Below are 18503 nucleotides of genomic sequence, written 5' to 3'. Positions count from 1 at the left end.
TTCTGAGGTATACTAGACTACCCCAAGACTCGAACTAAAGTACTCTGATAAAATTCTGATGTATCATTTCAAAATAAAAGTACTTTGAAAATTGTCAATTTTTGCTCTCATTTTGCCTGATTTCAAAAATTGATTAAAAAAAATCTGGCTGATATCCCGAGACGGTTCCACTTCAGAGGTATACTAGACTACCCCAAGACTCGAACTAAAGTACTCTGATAAAATTCTGATGTATCATTTCAAAATAAAAGTACTTTGAAAATTGTCAATTTTTGCTGTCATTTCGCCTGATTTCAAAAATTAATTTAAAAAAATCTGGCTGATATCCCGAGACGATTCCACTTCTGAGATACACTACACTACCCCAAGACTCGAACTAAAGTACTCTGATAAAATTCTGATGTATCATTTCAAAATAAAAGTACTTTGAAAAATGCCTATTTTTGCTGTCATTTCGCCTGATTTCAAAAATTAATTTAAAAAAATCTGGCTGATATCCCGAGACGGTTCCACTTCTGAGGTACACTACACTACCCCAAGACTCGAACTAAAGTACTCTGATAAAATTCTGATGTATCATTTTAAAATAAAAGTACTTTGAAAATTGTCAATTTTTGCTGTCATTTCGCCTGATTTCAAAAATTAATTTAAAAAAATCTGGCTGATATCCCGAGACGATTCCACTTCTGAGATACACTACACTACCCCAAGACTCGAACTAAAGTACTCTGATAAAATTCTGATGTATCATTTCAAAATAAAAGTACTTTGAAAAATGCCTATTTTTGCTGTCATTTCGCCTGATTTCAAAAATTAATTTAAAAAAATCTGGCTGATATCCCGAGACGGTTCCACTTCTGAGGTACACTACACTACCCCAAGACTCGAACTAAAGTACTCTGATAAAATTCTGATGTATCATTTTAAAATAAAAGTACTTTGAAAATTGTCAATTTTTGCTCTCATTTCGCCTGATTTCAAAAATTGATTAAAAAAAATCTGGCTGATATCCCGAGACGGTTCCACTTCTGAGGTATACTAGACTACCCCAAGACTCGAACTAAAGTACTCTGATAAAATTCTGATGTATCATTTCAAAATAAAAGTACTTTGAAAATTGTCAATTTTTGCTGTCATTTCGCCTGATTTCAAAAATTAATTTTAAAAAATCTGCCTGATATCCCGAGACGGTTCCACTTCAGAGGTATACTAGACTACCCCAGGTCTCGAACTAAAGTACTCTGATAAAATTCTGATGTATCATTTCAAAATAAAAGTACTTTGAAAATTGCTTATTTTGGCTGTCATTTCGCCTGATTTCAAAATTTGATTAAAAAAAATCTGGCTGATATCCCGAGACGGTTCCACTTCAGAGGTATACTAGACTACCCCAAGACTCGAACTAAAGTACTCTGATAAAATTCTGATGTATCATTTCAAAATAAAAGTACTTTGAAAATTGCTTATTTTGGCTGTCATTTCGCCTGATTTCAAAAATTAATAAAAAAAAATCTGGCTGATATCCCGAGACGGTTCCACTTCAGAGGTATACTAGACTACCCCAAGACTCGAACTAAAGTACTCTGATAAAATTCTGATGTATCATTTCAAAATAAAAGTACTTTGAAAATTGTCAATTTTTGCTGTCATTTCGCCTGATTTCAAAAATTAATTTAAAAAAATCTGGCTGATATCCCGAGACGGTTCCACTTCAGAGGTATACTAGACTACCCCAAGACTCGAACTAAAGTACTCTGATAAAATTCTGATGTATCATTTCAAAATAAAAGTACTTTGAAAATTGCTTATTTTGGCTGTCATTTCGCCTGATTTCAAAAATTGATTTAAAAAAATCTGGCTGATATCCCGAGACGGTTCCACTTCAGAGGTATACTAGACTACCCCAAGACTCGAACTAAAGTACTCTGATAAAATTCTGATGTATCATTTCAAAATAAAAGTACTTTGAAAATTGCTTATTTTGGCTGTCATTTCGCCTGATTTAAAAAATTAATTAAAAAAAATCTGGCTGATATCCCGAGACGGTTCCACTTCTGAGGTACACTACACTACCCCAAGACTCGAACTAAAGTACTCTGATAAAATTCTGATGTATCATTTTAAAATAAAAGTACTTTGAAAAATGCCCATTTTTGCTGTCATTTCGCCTGATTTCAAAAATTGATTAAAAAAAATCTGGCTGATATCCCGAGACGGTTCCACTTCTGAGGTATACTAGACTACCCCAAGACTCGAACTAAAGTACTCTGATAAAATTCTGATGTATCATTTCAAAATAAAAGTACTTTGAAAATTGTCAATTTTTGCTCTCATTTTGCCTGATTTCAAAAATTGATTAAAAAAAATCTGGCTGATATCCCGAGACGGTTCCACTTCAGAGGTATACTAGACTACCCCAAGACTCGAACTAAAGTACTCTGATAAAATTCTGATGTATCATTTCAAAATAAAAGTACTTTGAAAATTGTCAATTTTTGCTGTCATTTCGCCTGATTTCAAAAATTAATTTAAAAAAATCTGGCTGATATCCCGAGACGATTCCACTTCTGAGATACACTACACTACCCCAAGACTCGAACTAAAGTACTCTGATAAAATTCTGATGTATCATTTCAAAATAAAAGTACTTTGAAAAATGCCTATTTTTGCTGTCATTTCGCCTGATTTCAAAAATTAATTTAAAAAAATCTGGCTGATATCCCGAGACGGTTCCACTTCTGAGGTACACTACACTACCCCAAGACTCGAACTAAAGTACTCTGATAAAATTCTGATGTATCATTTTAAAATAAAAGTACTTTGAAAATTGTCAATTTTTGCTCTCATTTCGCCTGATTTCAAAAATTGATTAAAAAAAATCTGGCTGATATCCCGAGACGGTTCCACTTCTGAGGTATACTAGACTACCCCAAGACTCGAACTAAAGTACTCTGATAAAATTCTGATGTATCATTTCAAAATAAAAGTACTTTGAAAATTGTCAATTTTTGCTGTCATTTCGCCTGATTTCAAAAATTAATTTTAAAAAATCTGCCTGATATCCCGAGACGGTTCCACTTCAGAGGTATACTAGACTACCCCAGGTCTCGAACTAAAGTACTCTGATAAAATTCTGATGTATCATTTCAAAATAAAAGTACTTTGAAAATTGCTTATTTTGGCTGTCATTTCGCCTGATTTCAAAATTTGATTAAAAAAAATCTGGCTGATATCCCGAGACGGTTCCACTTCAGAGGTATACTAGACTACCCCAAGACTCGAACTAAAGTACTCTGATAAAATTCTGATGTATCATTTCAAAATAAAAGTACTTTGAAAATTGCTTATTTTGGCTGTCATTTCGCCTGATTTCAAAAATTAATAAAAAAAAATCTGGCTGATATCCCGAGACGGTTCCACTTCAGAGGTATACTAGACTACCCCAAGACTCGAACTAAAGTACTCTGATAAAATTCTGATGTATCATTTCAAAATAAAAGTACTTTGAAAATTGTCAATTTTTGCTCTCATTTTGCCTGATTTCAAAAATTGATTAAAAAAAATCTGGCTGATATCCCGAGACGGTTCCACTTCAGAGGTATACTAGACTACCCCAAGACTCGAACTAAAGTACTCTGATAAAATTCTGATGTATCATTTCAAAATAAAAGTACTTTGAAAATTGTCAATTTTTGCTGTCATTTCGCCTGATTTCAAAAATTAATTTTAAAAAATCTGGCTGATATCCCGAGACGATTCCACTTCTGAGATACACTACACTACCCCAAGACTCGAACTAAAGTACTCTGATAAAATTCTGATGTATCATTTCAAAATAAAAGTACTTTGAAAAATGCCTATTTTTGCTGTCATTTCGCCTGATTTCAAAAATTAATTTAAAAAAATCTGGCTGATATCCCGAGACGGTTCCACTTCTGAGGTACACTACACTACCCCAAGACTCGAACTAAAGTACTCTGATAAAATTCTGATGTATCATTTTAAAATAAAAGTACTTTGAAAAATGCCCATTTTTGCTGTCATTTCGCCTGATTTCAAAAATTGATTAAAAAAAATCTGGCTGATATCCCGAGACGGTTCCACTTCTGAGGTATACTAGACTACCCCAAGACTCGAACTAAAGTACTCTGATAAAATTCTGATGTATCATTTCAAAATAAAAGTACTTTGAAAATTGTCAATTTTTGCTCTCATTTTGCCTGATTTCAAAAATTGATTAAAAAAAATCTGGCTGATATCCCGAGACGGTTCCACTTCAGAGGTATACTAGACTACCCCAAGACTCGAACTAAAGTACTCTGATAAAATTCTGATGTATCATTTCAAAATAAAAGTACTTTGAAAATTGTCAATTTTTGCTGTCATTTCGCCTGATTTCAAAAATTAATTTAAAAAAATCTGGCTGATATCCCGAGACGATTCCACTTCTGAGATACACTACACTACCCCAAGACTCGAACTAAAGTACTCTGATAAAATTCTGATGTATCATTTCAAAATAAAAGTACTTTGAAAAATGCCTATTTTTGCTGTCATTTCGCCTGATTTCAAAAATTAATTTAAAAAAATCTGGCTGATATCCCGAGACGGTTCCACTTCTGAGGTACACTACACTACCCCAAGACTCGAACTAAAGTACTCTGATAAAATTCTGATGTATCATTTTAAAATAAAAGTACTTTGAAAATTGTCAATTTTTGCTCTCATTTCGCCTGATTTCAAAAATTGATTAAAAAAAATCTGGCTGATATCCCGAGACGGTTCCACTTCTGAGGTATACTAGACTACCCCAAGACTCGAACTAAAGTACTCTGATAAAATTCTGATGTATCATTTCAAAATAAAAGTACTTTGAAAATTGTCAATTTTTGCTGTCATTTCGCCTGATTTCAAAAATTAATTTTAAAAAATCTGCCTGATATCCCGAGACGGTTCCACTTCAGAGGTATACTAGACTACCCCAGGTCTCGAACTAAAGTACTCTGATAAAATTCTGATGTATCATTTCAAAATAAAAGTACTTTGAAAATTGCTTATTTTGGCTGTCATTTCGCCTGATTTCAAAATTTGATTAAAAAAAATCTGGCTGATATCCCGAGACGGTTCCACTTCAGAGGTATACTAGACTACCCCAAGACTCGAACTAAAGTACTCTGATAAAATTCTGATGTATCATTTCAAAATAAAAGTACTTTGAAAATTGCTTATTTTGGCTGTCATTTCGCCTGATTTCAAAAATTAATAAAAAAAAATCTGGCTGATATCCCGAGACGGTTCCACTTCAGAGGTATACTAGACTACCCCAAGACTCGAACTAAAGTACTCTGATAAAATTCTGATGTATCATTTCAAAATAAAAGTACTTTGAAAATTGTCAATTTTTGCTCTCATTTTGCCTGATTTCAAAAATTGATTAAAAAAAATCTGGCTGATATCCCGAGACGGTTCCACTTCAGAGGTATACTAGACTACCCCAAGACTCGAACTAAAGTACTCTGATAAAATTCTGATGTATCATTTCAAAATAAAAGTACTTTGAAAATTGTCAATTTTTGCTGTCATTTCGCCTGATTTCAAAAATTAATTTTAAAAAATCTGGCTGATATCCCGAGACGATTCCACTTCTGAGATACACTACACTACCCCAAGACTCGAACTAAAGTACTCTGATAAAATTCTGATGTATCATTTCAAAATAAAAGTACTTTGAAAAATGCCTATTTTTGCTGTCATTTCGCCTGATTTCAAAAATTAATTTAAAAAAATCTGGCTGATATCCCGAGACGGTTCCACTTCTGAGGTACACTACACTACCCCAAGACTCGAACTAAAGTACTCTGATAAAATTCTGATGTATCATTTTAAAATAAAAGTACTTTGAAAATTGTCAATTTTTGCTCTCATTTCGCCTGATTTCAAAAATTGATTAAAAAAAATCTGGCTGATATCCCGAGACGGTTCCACTTCTGAGGTATACTAGACTACCCCAAGACTCGAACTAAAGTACTCTGATAAAATTCTGATGTATCATTTCAAAATAAAAGTACTTTGAAAATTGTCAATTTTTGCTGTCATTTCGCCTGATTTCAAAAATTAATTTTAAAAAATCTGCCTGATATCCCGAGACGGTTCCACTTCAGAGGTATACTAGACTACCCCAGGTCTCGAACTAAAGTACTCTGATAAAATTCTGATGTATCATTTCAAAATAAAAGTACTTTGAAAATTGCTTATTTTGGCTGTCATTTCGCCTGATTTCAAAATTTGATTAAAAAAAATCTGGCTGATATCCCGAGACGGTTCCACTTCAGAGGTATACTAGACTACCCCAAGACTCGAACTAAAGTACTCTGATAAAATTCTGATGTATCATTTCAAAATAAAAGTACTTTGAAAATTGCTTATTTTGGCTGTCATTTCGCCTGATTTCAAAAATTAATAAAAAAAAATCTGGCTGATATCCCGAGACGGTTCCACTTCAGAGGTATACTAGACTACCCCAAGACTCGAACTAAAGTACTCTGATAAAATTCTGATGTATCATTTCAAAATAAAAGTACTTTGAAAATTGTCAATTTTTGCTCTCATTTTGCCTGATTTCAAAAATTGATTAAAAAAAATCTGGCTGATATCCCGAGACGGTTCCACTTCAGAGGTATACTAGACTACCCCAAGACTCGAACTAAAGTACTCTGATAAAATTCTGATGTATCATTTCAAAATAAAAGTACTTTGAAAATTGTCAATTTTTGCTGTCATTTCGCCTGATTTCAAAAATTAATTTAAAAAAATCTGGCTGATATCCCGAGACGATTCCACTTCTGAGATACACTACACTACCCCAAGACTCGAACTAAAGTACTCTGATAAAATTCTGATGTATCATTTCAAAATAAAAGTACTTTGAAAAATGCCTATTTTTGCTGTCATTTCGCCTGATTTCAAAAATTAATTTAAAAAAATCTGGCTGATATCCCGAGACGGTTCCACTTCTGAGGTACACTACACTACCCCAAGACTCGAACTAAAGTACTCTGATAAAATTCTGATTTATCATTTTAAAATAAAAGTACTTTGAAAATTGTCAATTTTTGCTCTCATTTCGCCTGATTTCAAAAATTGATTAAAAAAAATCTGGCTGATATCCCGAGACGGTTCCACTTCTGAGGTATACTAGACTACCCCAAGACTCGAACTAAAGTACTCTGATAAAATTCTGATGTATCATTTCAAAATAAAAGTACTTTGAAAATTGTCAATTTTTGCTGTCATTTCGCCTGATTTCAAAAATTAATTTTAAAAAATCTGCCTGATATCCCGAGACGGTTCCACTTCAGAGGTATACTAGACTACCCCAGGTCTCGAACTAAAGTACTCTGATAAAATTCTGATGTATCATTTCAAAATAAAAGTACTTTGAAAATTGCTTATTTTGGCTGTCATTTCGCCTGATTTCAAAATTTGATTAAAAAAAATCTGGCTGATATCCCGAGACGGTTCCACTTCAGAGGTATACTAGACTACCCCAAGACTCGAACTAAAGTACTCTGATAAAATTCTGATGTATCATTTCAAAATAAAAGTACTTTGAAAATTGCTTATTTTGGCTGTCATTTCGCCTGATTTCAAAAATTAATAAAAAAAAATCTGGCTGATATCCCGAGACGGTTCCACTTCAGAGGTATACTAGACTACCCCAAGACTCGAACTAAAGTACTCTGATAAAATTCTGATGTATCATTTCAAAATAAAAGTACTTTGAAAATTGTCAATTTTTGCTGTCATTTCGCCTGATTTCAAAAATTAATTTAAAAAAATCTGGCTGATATCCCGAGACGGTTCCACTTCAGAGGTATACTAGACTACCCCAAGACTCGAACTAAAGTACTCTGATAAAATTCTGATGTATCATTTCAAAATAAAAGTACTTTGAAAATTGCTTATTTTGGCTGTCATTTCGCCTGATTTCAAAAATTGATTTAAAAAAATCTGGCTGATATCCCGAGACGGTTCCACTTCAGAGGTATACTAGACTACCCCAAGACTCGAACTAAAGTACTCTGATAAAATTCTGATGTATCATTTCAAAATAAAAGTACTTTGAAAATTGCTTATTTTGGCTGTCATTTCGCCTGATTTCAAAAATTAATTAAAAAAAATCTGGCTGATATCCCGAGACGATTCCACTTCTGAGGTATACTAGACTACTCCAAGACTCGAACTAAAGTACTCTGATAAAATTCTGATGTATCATTTCAAAATAAAAGTACTTTGAAAATTGTCAATTTTTGCTGTCATTTCGCCTGATTTCAAAAATTAATTAAAAAAAATCTGGCTGATATCCCGAGACGGTTCCACTTCAGAGGTATACTAGACTACCCCAAGACTCGAACTAAAGTACTCTGATAAAATTCTGATGTATCATTTAAAAATAAAAGTACTTTGAAAATTGCTTATTTTGGCTGTCATTTCGCCTGATTTCAAAAATTAATAAAAAAAATCTGGCTGATATCCCGAGACGATTCCACTTCTGAGGTATACTAGACTACTCCAAGACTCGAACTAAAGTACTCTGATAAAATTCTGATGTATCATTTCAAAATAAAAGTACTTTGAAAATTGTCAATTTTTGCTGTCATTTCGCCTGATTTAAAAAATTAATTAAAAAAAATCTGGCTGATATCCCGAGACGGTTCCACTTCAGAGGTATACTAGACTACCCCAAGACTCGAACTAAAGTACTCTGATAAAATTCTGATGTATCATTTCAAAATAAAAGTACTTTGAAAATTGTCAATTTTTGCTCTCATTTCGCCTGATTTCAAAAATTGATTTAAAAAAATCTGGCTGATATCCCGAGACGGTTCCACTTCTGAGGTATACTAGACTACCCCAAGACTCGAACTAAAGTACTCTGATAAAATTCTGATGTATCATTTCAAAATCATATCTGCCTCATAGTTCTGAGAACAAGGGTTGGTTCAAGTCATGGCTCCGGCCTTGCTGTATGACACTTCTAAAATACAGGATTGGTGAAAAGGTGTCTCCTTGTACAGTAGGAGTGAAATCCTCCACCCACTGCGGTCCTTTGTGGAATTAGTTTGGTGACCGCTGATCTAAAGTCCCTTTTGAAAAGCGAGGACATTACAATTTGCATACTTTCTATGTTATCCGTGTGTGTGTTGTTTTTTATGGCCCTCTACGGTTTCCTTGCACGATCCTAAAAACAAACATGTAAGGCAAATTGAACACTCCAAATTGTACGTATGTTTGTTTAATAGTGCAAGTTCAGGGTATACCTTTCTTACTGTTAATGGTGAACTGACAAAGGCTCCATCACCCTGGCAGCCCTTGTAAGGATAACCAGCAAAGAGGATGAATGAATTAAAAAAAAAAAAAAAAACCATGATATTACAGTTGTAAACAAGGGTGAAAGTGGCTAGAATTTCTTGCTGGAACTCCCCGACGTGAAGGTCGCTACGGAGCCAGAAATTTTATTTAATTTTTTTCTTCCATTTTATTTTATTTTTTTTTTTTTGGGGGGGGGGGGTGTCAAACCTCTTAAACTACTGAAATGCAAAGAAAACTGTTTTAGCACAGTTATTTGTATAACACATACAAAAACTGATTTTCATTCAAAATTGTATTTTTTCAATGATATGCAAAATAAAAGTTAACAAAAACAGCTAAAACCCCAACCTTCATCTTCTAATTTTTATTTTCCGTTATTTCCTCACATACTAAATGCCAAATCTCAATTTTAACTAGTAAAGAACATAGGAAACATTAAAATTGAAGTCAATGTAAACAAATACTTATTTTTAAATGATAATAAAGATATAAGTAACATACATTCAGAAAAATAAGTACAAATGACTTATATTATGCAGAGTGAAATTAAATATAGTTTGAACATTGACTTTTTTAAATCATAATGAAATGAATGAATGAATAAATGAATCAGTAGCCTAAAATAAAAGAACAAATATAAGTCCAAAGGGCACATTGACAGCTAAGATGTTCTGTACCTCCCCATCAGAGCAAATAAAACTAAATATGATAAATAAGCCTCCTCAACTCTTTCGTTGCTCTTAAAGATTTGATCCATTTTATGTTGCATTGCCTTTTTTTTGTCGCATCAATTCAACGACTTTTTATTTTTTTTATTTTTTAATTGCTGTTCCAGAAAACATGCACATTTGTACCAATCAGAGCTAACTACCTCTGCTGATAACATGTCAGTATGTCAGCCAATTGAACGGATAAATGAGTACAGCCGTTTTGCTTTGCTGCGTGCATTTTCACATTGACGTGACTCATCATCGTCAGACTCGGATAACTACAGGAGCTGGGGAAACCTCCATGCCGTCCGCGGAATAAAACAAATTATAAATATTGGTGGAAACGAATTACGCTACACAAGCACTTTATTATGCTTGTTGTTAACACTTGTGTATGTAAATCTGATGTTGGTAGATTGTTTTCTTCTTGGCATGTGTGGCAGCTTAGCATTTTTTTTTTTTTTTTTTTTTTACATAGCGTTTTGACAGTTGCCGTCATATTTTCGGAATCAAAGCAGAGTGTACCAGAACAGCATTCCGGCCCTGAATTTAATACCAGAACTGCGTTCTGGCCCTGAATCTTATACCGGAACTGTGTTCATGACCGTTCTGGCCCACTTTCACCCCTAGTTGTAAATGATGTTTTGAATTTTAATTTAAAAGTGTCACATATAAAAGACAGCAATTTATGAATTCATCCTTGTCTAAACTTCCCACCCAACATAACATGACACCCAATGATGTTTTTATTTTGACTGTTCTTTGATAGATCCAATGAATATATATACATATACATATACATATATACATATATATATACATATATATATATATATATACATATATATACATATACATATACATATACATATATATACATATATATATATATACATATACATATATATATATATATATATATATATATATATATATATATATATATATATATATATATATATATATCAATGACACATAAAAAGCATGCTTATGCACAACATATAATGCATAATAATTGTTTCCTTTTGGCAATTTTCAACTCCTGTTCATTCGTTCCTAGGCGCTGTTAATGGTACCACTTATTGAAGCCATCCCCCTGGATCAAAGAGCAGTCAAAATAAAAACATCATTGGGTGTCATGTTATGTTGGGTGGGAACTTTAGACAAGGATATATGCATAAATTGCTGTCTTTTATATTTGAGGCTTTTAAATTAAAAATCAGAACATATCATTCACCACTGGAATTCATGTATTTTTATGTTATGTGTGATACACACACTCGGATAACATACAAAGTATGCAAATTATAGTGTCCTTGCTTTTCAAAAGGGACTTTAGACAGTGGCGCCTCCAGAAATTTTTGATAGGGGTGGCCAGATGGGGCCACTTAAAATCTTGGGGTGGCCAAAACTAAAAGCCATAATTTCAGGTTTTCATTATATTATTGCAGTACAAAGGTCAGGAGAAAACTATCAGAAAGACTTAAGGACACGGCTACTGATATACTTTGGTGTATTGTGTAATATTTGATGCTACTAATGATTTAATGTGCATTGTCCATAACTGGCCAGTCAACATTTTAAGTTCCACAACAATTCTGTTTTATTGTGTTATGTATATATTAGGCATAAGGTGTACATTTAACTAGGGCTGTCAAACGATTAAAATTTTTAATTGAGTTAATCACAGCTTAAAAAATAATTAATCGCAATTCAAACCACCTCTAAAATATGCCATATTTTTCTGTTGAAAATTGTTATTACTCCTATTTATTTTTTTATTACTATTGTTGAAATGGAAAGATAAGACAAGACGGCTACAGTGGGGAGAACAAGTATTTAATACACAGTAAATGGGAAAACCCATTGGCAGTGTATCAAATACTTGTTCTTCCCACTGTATATACATTCAACATACTGTACATAAGTACTGTATTTTTTTATTATAACAATAAATCCACCAGATGGCATTAACATTATGAACATTATTTCTGTGAAAGGGATCCACAGGTAGAAAGACTTGTAATTCTTAAAGGATAAATGTGAGTTTGTATATTGTGACTAAATATTGCCATCTAGTGTATTTGTTGAGCTTTCAGTAAATGTTACTGTAGCGACTTAACTGTCCTGCCCAAATGCATGATGGGAAGTGGTGCAACCATGACTGTGTGTGGTGCCTGCAAATGCTATATCTTCTCTGCGTAAGAAAAAGATCAACTCCTGTCATTCTTCCCCACGTTGCTTCCCACAATATTTATAGTTGCTGTGGGAGAGATGACTAAGCTTTTGGCAATTAAACGCACGGCCCCAATGAATGCTTGTATCTACTCCACTCACTTGACACTGCCTCTTTTCTCTGTATATAAGTAAAACGGCGCCATTGTAGGGTGTTTGCGGCAATGCTTGAATGAGTCCTACCGCAAATGCGTTAATTGCGATAAATACAGTATTTTCACGTGATTAATTAAATTAATTACCGCCCATTAACACGATAAATATGACAGCCCCACATTTAACAAAACAAAATAAATGCATTCATTTGGGATGAAATGCATAACTGATGCTACAACAATTCAACGATATACTGGCAAGCGGGGTGGCCAGTGGGGTGGCCAACCAATTTATAGGGGTGGCTGTGGCCACCGCTGGCGGCGCACTGACTTCGGCGCACTGACTTTAGATCAGCGGTCACCAAACTAATTCCACAAAGGACCGCAGTGGGTGGAGGATTTCACTCCTACTGGACAAGGAGACACCTTTTCACCAATCCTGTGTTTTAGAAGTGTCATACAGCAAGGCCGGAGCCATGACTTGAACCTTGTTCTCAGAACTATGAGGCAGATATGATTTTGAAATGATACATCAGAATTTTATCAGAGTACTTTAGTTCAAGTCTTGGGGTTGTCTAGTATACTCCAGAAGTGGAACCGTCCCGGGATATCAGGCAGATTTTTTTTAATTAATTTTTGAAATCATGCGAAATGACAAGCAAAAATGTGCAATTTTCAAAGTACTTTTATTTTTAAATGATACATCAGAATTTTATCAGAATACTTTAGTTCGAGTCTTTGGGTAGTGTAGTATACCTCAGAAGTGGAACCGTCTCGGGATATCAGCCAGATTTTTGTTTATTAATTTTTGAAATCAGGCGAAATGAGAGCAAAAATTGACAATTTTCAAAGTACTTTTATTTTGAAATGATACATCAGAATTTTATCAGAGTACTTTAGTTCGAGTCTTGGGGTAGTCTAGTATACCTCTGAAGTGGAACCGTCTCGGGATATCAGCCAGATTTTTTTTAATCAATTTTTGAAATCAGGCGAAATGACAGCCAAAATGGGCAATTTTCAAAGTACTTTTATTTTGAAATGATACATCAGAATTTTATCAGAATACTTTAGTTCGAGTCTTTGGGTAGTGTAGTATACCTCAGAAGTGGAACCGTCTCGGGATATCAGCCAGATTTTTGTTTATTAATTTTTGAAATCAGGGGAAATGACAGCAAAAATGGGCAATTTTCAAAGTACTTTTATTTTGAAATGATACATCAGAATTTTATCAGAGTACTTTTGTTCGAGTCTTGGGGTAGTCTAGTATACCTCAGAAGTGCAACCGTCTCGGGATATCAGGCAGATTTTTTTAAATCAATTTTTGAAATCAGGCAAATTGACAGCAAAAATGTGCAATTTTCAAAGTACTTTTATTTTGAAATGATACATCAGAATTTTATCAGAGTACTTTAGTTCGAGTCTTGGGGTAGTCTAGTATACCTCTGAAGTGGAACCGTCTCGGGATATCAGGCAGATTTTTTAAAATTAATTTTTGAAATCAGGCGAAATGACAGCAAAAATTGACAATTTTCAAAGTACTTTTATTTTGAAATGATACATCAGAATTTTATCAGAGTACTTTAGTTCGAGTCTTGGGGTAGTCTAGTATACCTCAGAAGTGGAACCGTCTCGGGATATCAGCCAGATTTTTTTTAATCAATTTTTGAAATCAGGCGAAATGAGAGCAAAAATTGACAATTTTCAAAGTACTTTTATTTTAAAATGATACATCAGAATTTTATCAGAGTACTTTAGTTCGAGTCTTGGGGTAGTGTAGTGTACCTCAGAAGTGGAACCGTCTCGGGATATCAGCCAGATTTTTTTAAATTAATTTTTGAAATCAGGCGAAATGACAGCAAAAATAGGCATTTTTCAAAGTACTTTTATTTTGAAATGATACATCAGAATTTTATCAGAGTACTTTAGTTCGAGTCTTGGGGTAGTGTAGTGTATCTCAGAAGTGGAATCGTCTCGGGATATCAGCCAGATTTTTTTTAATTAATTTTTGAAATCAGGCGAAATGACAGCAAAAATTGACAATTTTCAAAGTACTTTTATTTTGAAATGATACATCAGAATTTTATCAGAGTACTTTAGTTCGAGTCTTGGGGTAGTCTAGTATACCTCTGAAGTGGAACCGTCTCGGGATATCAGCCAGATTTTTTTTAATCAATTTTTGAAATCAGGCAAAATGAGAGCAAAAATTGACAATTTTCAAAGTACTTTTATTTTGAAATGATACATCAGAATTTTATCAGAGTACTTTAGTTCGAGTCTTGGGGTAGTGTAGTATACCTCAGAAGTGGAACCGTCTCGGGATATCAGCCAGATTTTTTTTAATCAATTTTTGAAATCAGGCGAAATGACAGCAAAAATGGGCATTTTTCAAAGTACTTTTATTTTAAAATGATACATCAGAATTTTATCAGAGTACTTTAGTTCGAGTCTTGGGGTAGTGTAGTGTACCTCAGAAGTGGAACCGTCTCGGGATATCAGCCAGATTTTTTTTAATTAATTTTTTAAATCAGGCGAAATGACAGCAAAAATGGGCATTTTTCAAAGTACTTTTATTTTGAAATGATACATCAGAATTTTATCAGAGTACTTTAGTTCGAGTCTTGGGGTAGTCTAGTATACCTCAGAAGTGGAACCGTCTCGGGATATCAGGCAGATTTTTTTTAATCAATTTTTGAAATCAGGCGAAATGACAGCAAAAATGGGCATTTTTCAAAGTACTTTTATTTTAAAATGATACATCAGAATTTTATCAGAGTACTTTAGTTCGAGTCTTGGGGTAGGGTAGTGTACCTCAGAAGTGGAACCGTCTCGGGATATCAGCCAGATTTTTTTTAATTAATTTTTTAAATCAGGCGAAATGACAGCAAAAATTGGCAATTTTCAAAGTACTTTTATTTTGAAATGATACATCAGAATTTTATCAGAGTACTTTAGTTCGAGTCTTGGGGTACTCTAGTATACCTCAGAAGTGGAACCGTCCCGGGATATCAGCCAGATTTTTTTTAATCAATTTTTGAAATCAGGCGAAATGACAGCGGAAATGGGCAGCCACCGCGTTCCATTATGAATACAGCAAGTTGCACCATTAGGAAGCCAGCGCGTTGCATTACCGTAATGCACACAATGATCCAAATGAGGGGTGGCTAGCTTGACTTCGTTTTAACGAGTGGAGGGTGGCTTGACCGCAGTCAAAAACTGTACATGCAGGTTATGCCGCTATATCGTCCCTATCAATGTTGACACCAAACCTACCCTCTTGGTTCTAAACATTCCTACCAACTTTGACATTTAACATATTGTCAAATGCTTTTTTTTTTTTTTGTTTGTTTGTTTTTAAATGCCGTGACTCCTTTAAAATTGTGATTTGCAACAAAGTTTTACGACAGTACAGAATCGAAATCTTTATAGCCTATAGTTCTACAAAGTCTATTAATGATTGGTGCACATTAATCATGCTATACTCGTAGCTAAACTACTAGCGTTTTGCTTATTCACTATTTGCCATTCAGGGAACCAACGTTGTTGTAGAGCGGCCTTTAAACAATCGAGACATATAACCAAAGTTGTACAATTCCAAGGTCGTTATCAACCAACTAAATTGTTTCCTACTACCTGTCAAACTGTGAGTGCCAGATACTTCCGCTTCCGGGATTTCGTCTGTTGATTTCCGCCCACAATCCTTTTCACTTTTCACTGACATTCGCTAGCAATAGCCTAGGCACGACGACAGAAAAGAATGGGGTCGTGTGGGTTTAAAAATAATTGCATGAGGAAAGAAAGTGCAAGTAAACGTCCCGACTTGTTAAAACTATGGTAAATTGCACTACAGCCAAATCAATGAAGAAGACAGGGAAAAGACAGTAGAGGGAGCGCTCACACCACTGTTGACCTCCTCTTCTCCTCCGTTCAGCAACTACCAGCGCCCCAAAGATGTCCTAATTATGGTCTGCACCCTTCTCGACCACGTCCTCCTTAATAAGAAGCGAAACCTGCCAGAACGAAAAGATAATATCTAACCCGTCCAGTTCATTAAAAACACGCCCAAATTACAACCTCCCGCTCTAGATAATGTTTCCCCTGTACAACTCTATTATTATAATTTTTATAACATAACAAGAAATTTGTAAAACTCAACTGTGGGAACAATAATTCCCTTTCGCTGATAAGCATCATGGGAGATATAGTTCGATAAAACTATCGAAATGTTTTCGTTACAATAACGAACAATTAAGCTTATATTTATAAATCAATAAAAGTGAAAAAATAATGTAAATGTTTGTCAATAGAAATCACCGTCGAAGTATATCTGACAATTTTCCTAAAACCGAGACCGAAGTGCATTCTGGGAAAGGTAAAGACACCTACGCGCAAATCCGTCCCCATCCTTGAGACAGGAAATGGCGACAATAAAGCAGCTCTCAAGACCCTCGTCAAAATAAAACGTTTTTCCATTACCGGAAGTAACCCACCGATGCATGAATATGAAATCCTTGGTTAAGTTTTTTTTCTGATGTGTTTTTATTCTTGAGAAGAATACACTGTATAGAGAATTCATAAAACAAAGAACTACAGAGGCAGAAAATAAATACAAAAAATATAAAAATAAACTGACCAATATCATAAGGGTATGTAGGAAAGAATAGTATAATAAAATTGTGTATAACAGAAATATTAAAGGAGTATGGGATATATTGAATGGAATTATTAAAAAAATTGTGCTAAACAACAGAGTTATCCTCAATACTTCGTGGATAATGATATGAGGAAGGATAATATGGACGACATTGTCAGCAGCTTCAACGCGTTCTTGTACATATTGGACTGAATCTGGCAAAAAAAAATTCCAGATGCAAGTTTATCTGAGGAGTGGAATGAAAACCTAATTGAAAGGAATCCCAGCTCAATGTTCCTTACAGCAGTTGTAGAAGAAGAAATAATCGATACTGTAAATACATGTAAATGCAAAACATTTGACTTGGGCAAAACCACTGACTTTAATGACATTGACATGACAGTGGTGAAAAAGGTCATTGAGGGGATTTCAACACCACTAACATATATCTGTAACTTGAAAATGAAAATAGCTAAAGTAGTACCATTATACAAGACTGGGAATAGACACCACTTCACAAATTACAGGCCTGTTTCTCTACTTCCACAATTTTCGAAAATTCTGGAAAAATTATTCAACAAAAGATTAGACAAATTTATCTGTAAATATAACTTACTTTTTGATGGTCAGTATGGATTTAAGGCAAACAGTTCAACATCACTAGCTTTAATAGAATCTGTTGAGGAAATCACTAATGCTCTCGATCACAAATTACATTCAGTTGGAATATTCATAGATCTAAAGAACACATTTGACACTATTAACCATGACATTTTAACAAATTAACTTGAAAATGATGGGCTCAGGGGGATGGTACTACACTGGGTGAAGAGTTATTTAAGTAACAGAAACTATTTGTGAAGTTGGGTGACTATGCATAATCATGCTTGGAAATTGCTTGTGGCGTCTCTCAGGGTTCTGTGTTAGGTCCAAAACTGTTTATTCTTTACATAAATGACATATACAAAGTTTCAAGCAAACTAAAATTTGTTTTATTTGCAGATGACACATGTATCTTTTGCTCTGGGGGGGGGGGGGGGGGGGGGGGGGGGATTTACATGAACTCCCGGGGAGGGTTTCTGATAAGATTTGTAAACTAAAAGCATTGTTAGATAGAAACAATTTATCATTAAACTTAAATAAAACAAATTCATGTTATTTAGCAGCCATAATAAATATAGTCAAGTACAGATACAGATAGACTGGGTGAATATTGAACGGGTCTATGAAAACAAGTTTCTTGGGGTTGTAATTGATGACAAGGTTAACTGGAAAGCTCATATAAAACATATACAAAGTAAATTAGCAAGAAGCATTTTAGTTCTGAATAAAGCAAAACACATTCTTGATAATAAATCACTCCACATTCTTTACTGTTCTTTAATGCTGCCACGTATACACTACTGTGCAGAGGTCCGGGGTAATACTTACAAATGCATAATAAATTCACTATCCATTTTG

The 18503-nt window shown here is 34.1% G+C and overlaps 1 protein-coding gene across 6 annotated transcripts in view; it reads right to left on the bottom strand.

Annotated features, from left to right (window-relative positions):
• sirt5 (sirtuin 5) overlaps window positions 1-16827 on the bottom strand; it is a 39543-nt gene extending 22716 nt beyond the window's left edge. The window contains exons 1-3 of one of the 6 annotated variants that reach the window (XM_057842006.1): window positions 16796-16827; window positions 16308-16419; window positions 16043-16144 (exon numbers count right to left, since the gene is read on the bottom strand). The gene's annotated coding sequence lies outside the window, so the exon portion shown is untranslated. The other 5 variants (XM_057842004.1, XM_057842009.1, XM_057842008.1 and 2 more) reach the window with 5 other exon arrangements.
• Between the last annotated feature and the right edge of the window lie 1676 nt (window positions 16828-18503).

This window comes from Corythoichthys intestinalis, chromosome 7, assembly GCF_030265065.1.
Source record: "Corythoichthys intestinalis isolate RoL2023-P3 chromosome 7, ASM3026506v1, whole genome shotgun sequence".
NCBI lineage: Eukaryota > Metazoa > Chordata > Actinopteri > Syngnathiformes > Syngnathidae > Corythoichthys > Corythoichthys intestinalis.
Note: the sequence above shows the minus strand (reverse complement) of the source record. Positions and strands in the feature narration are given on the sequence as shown.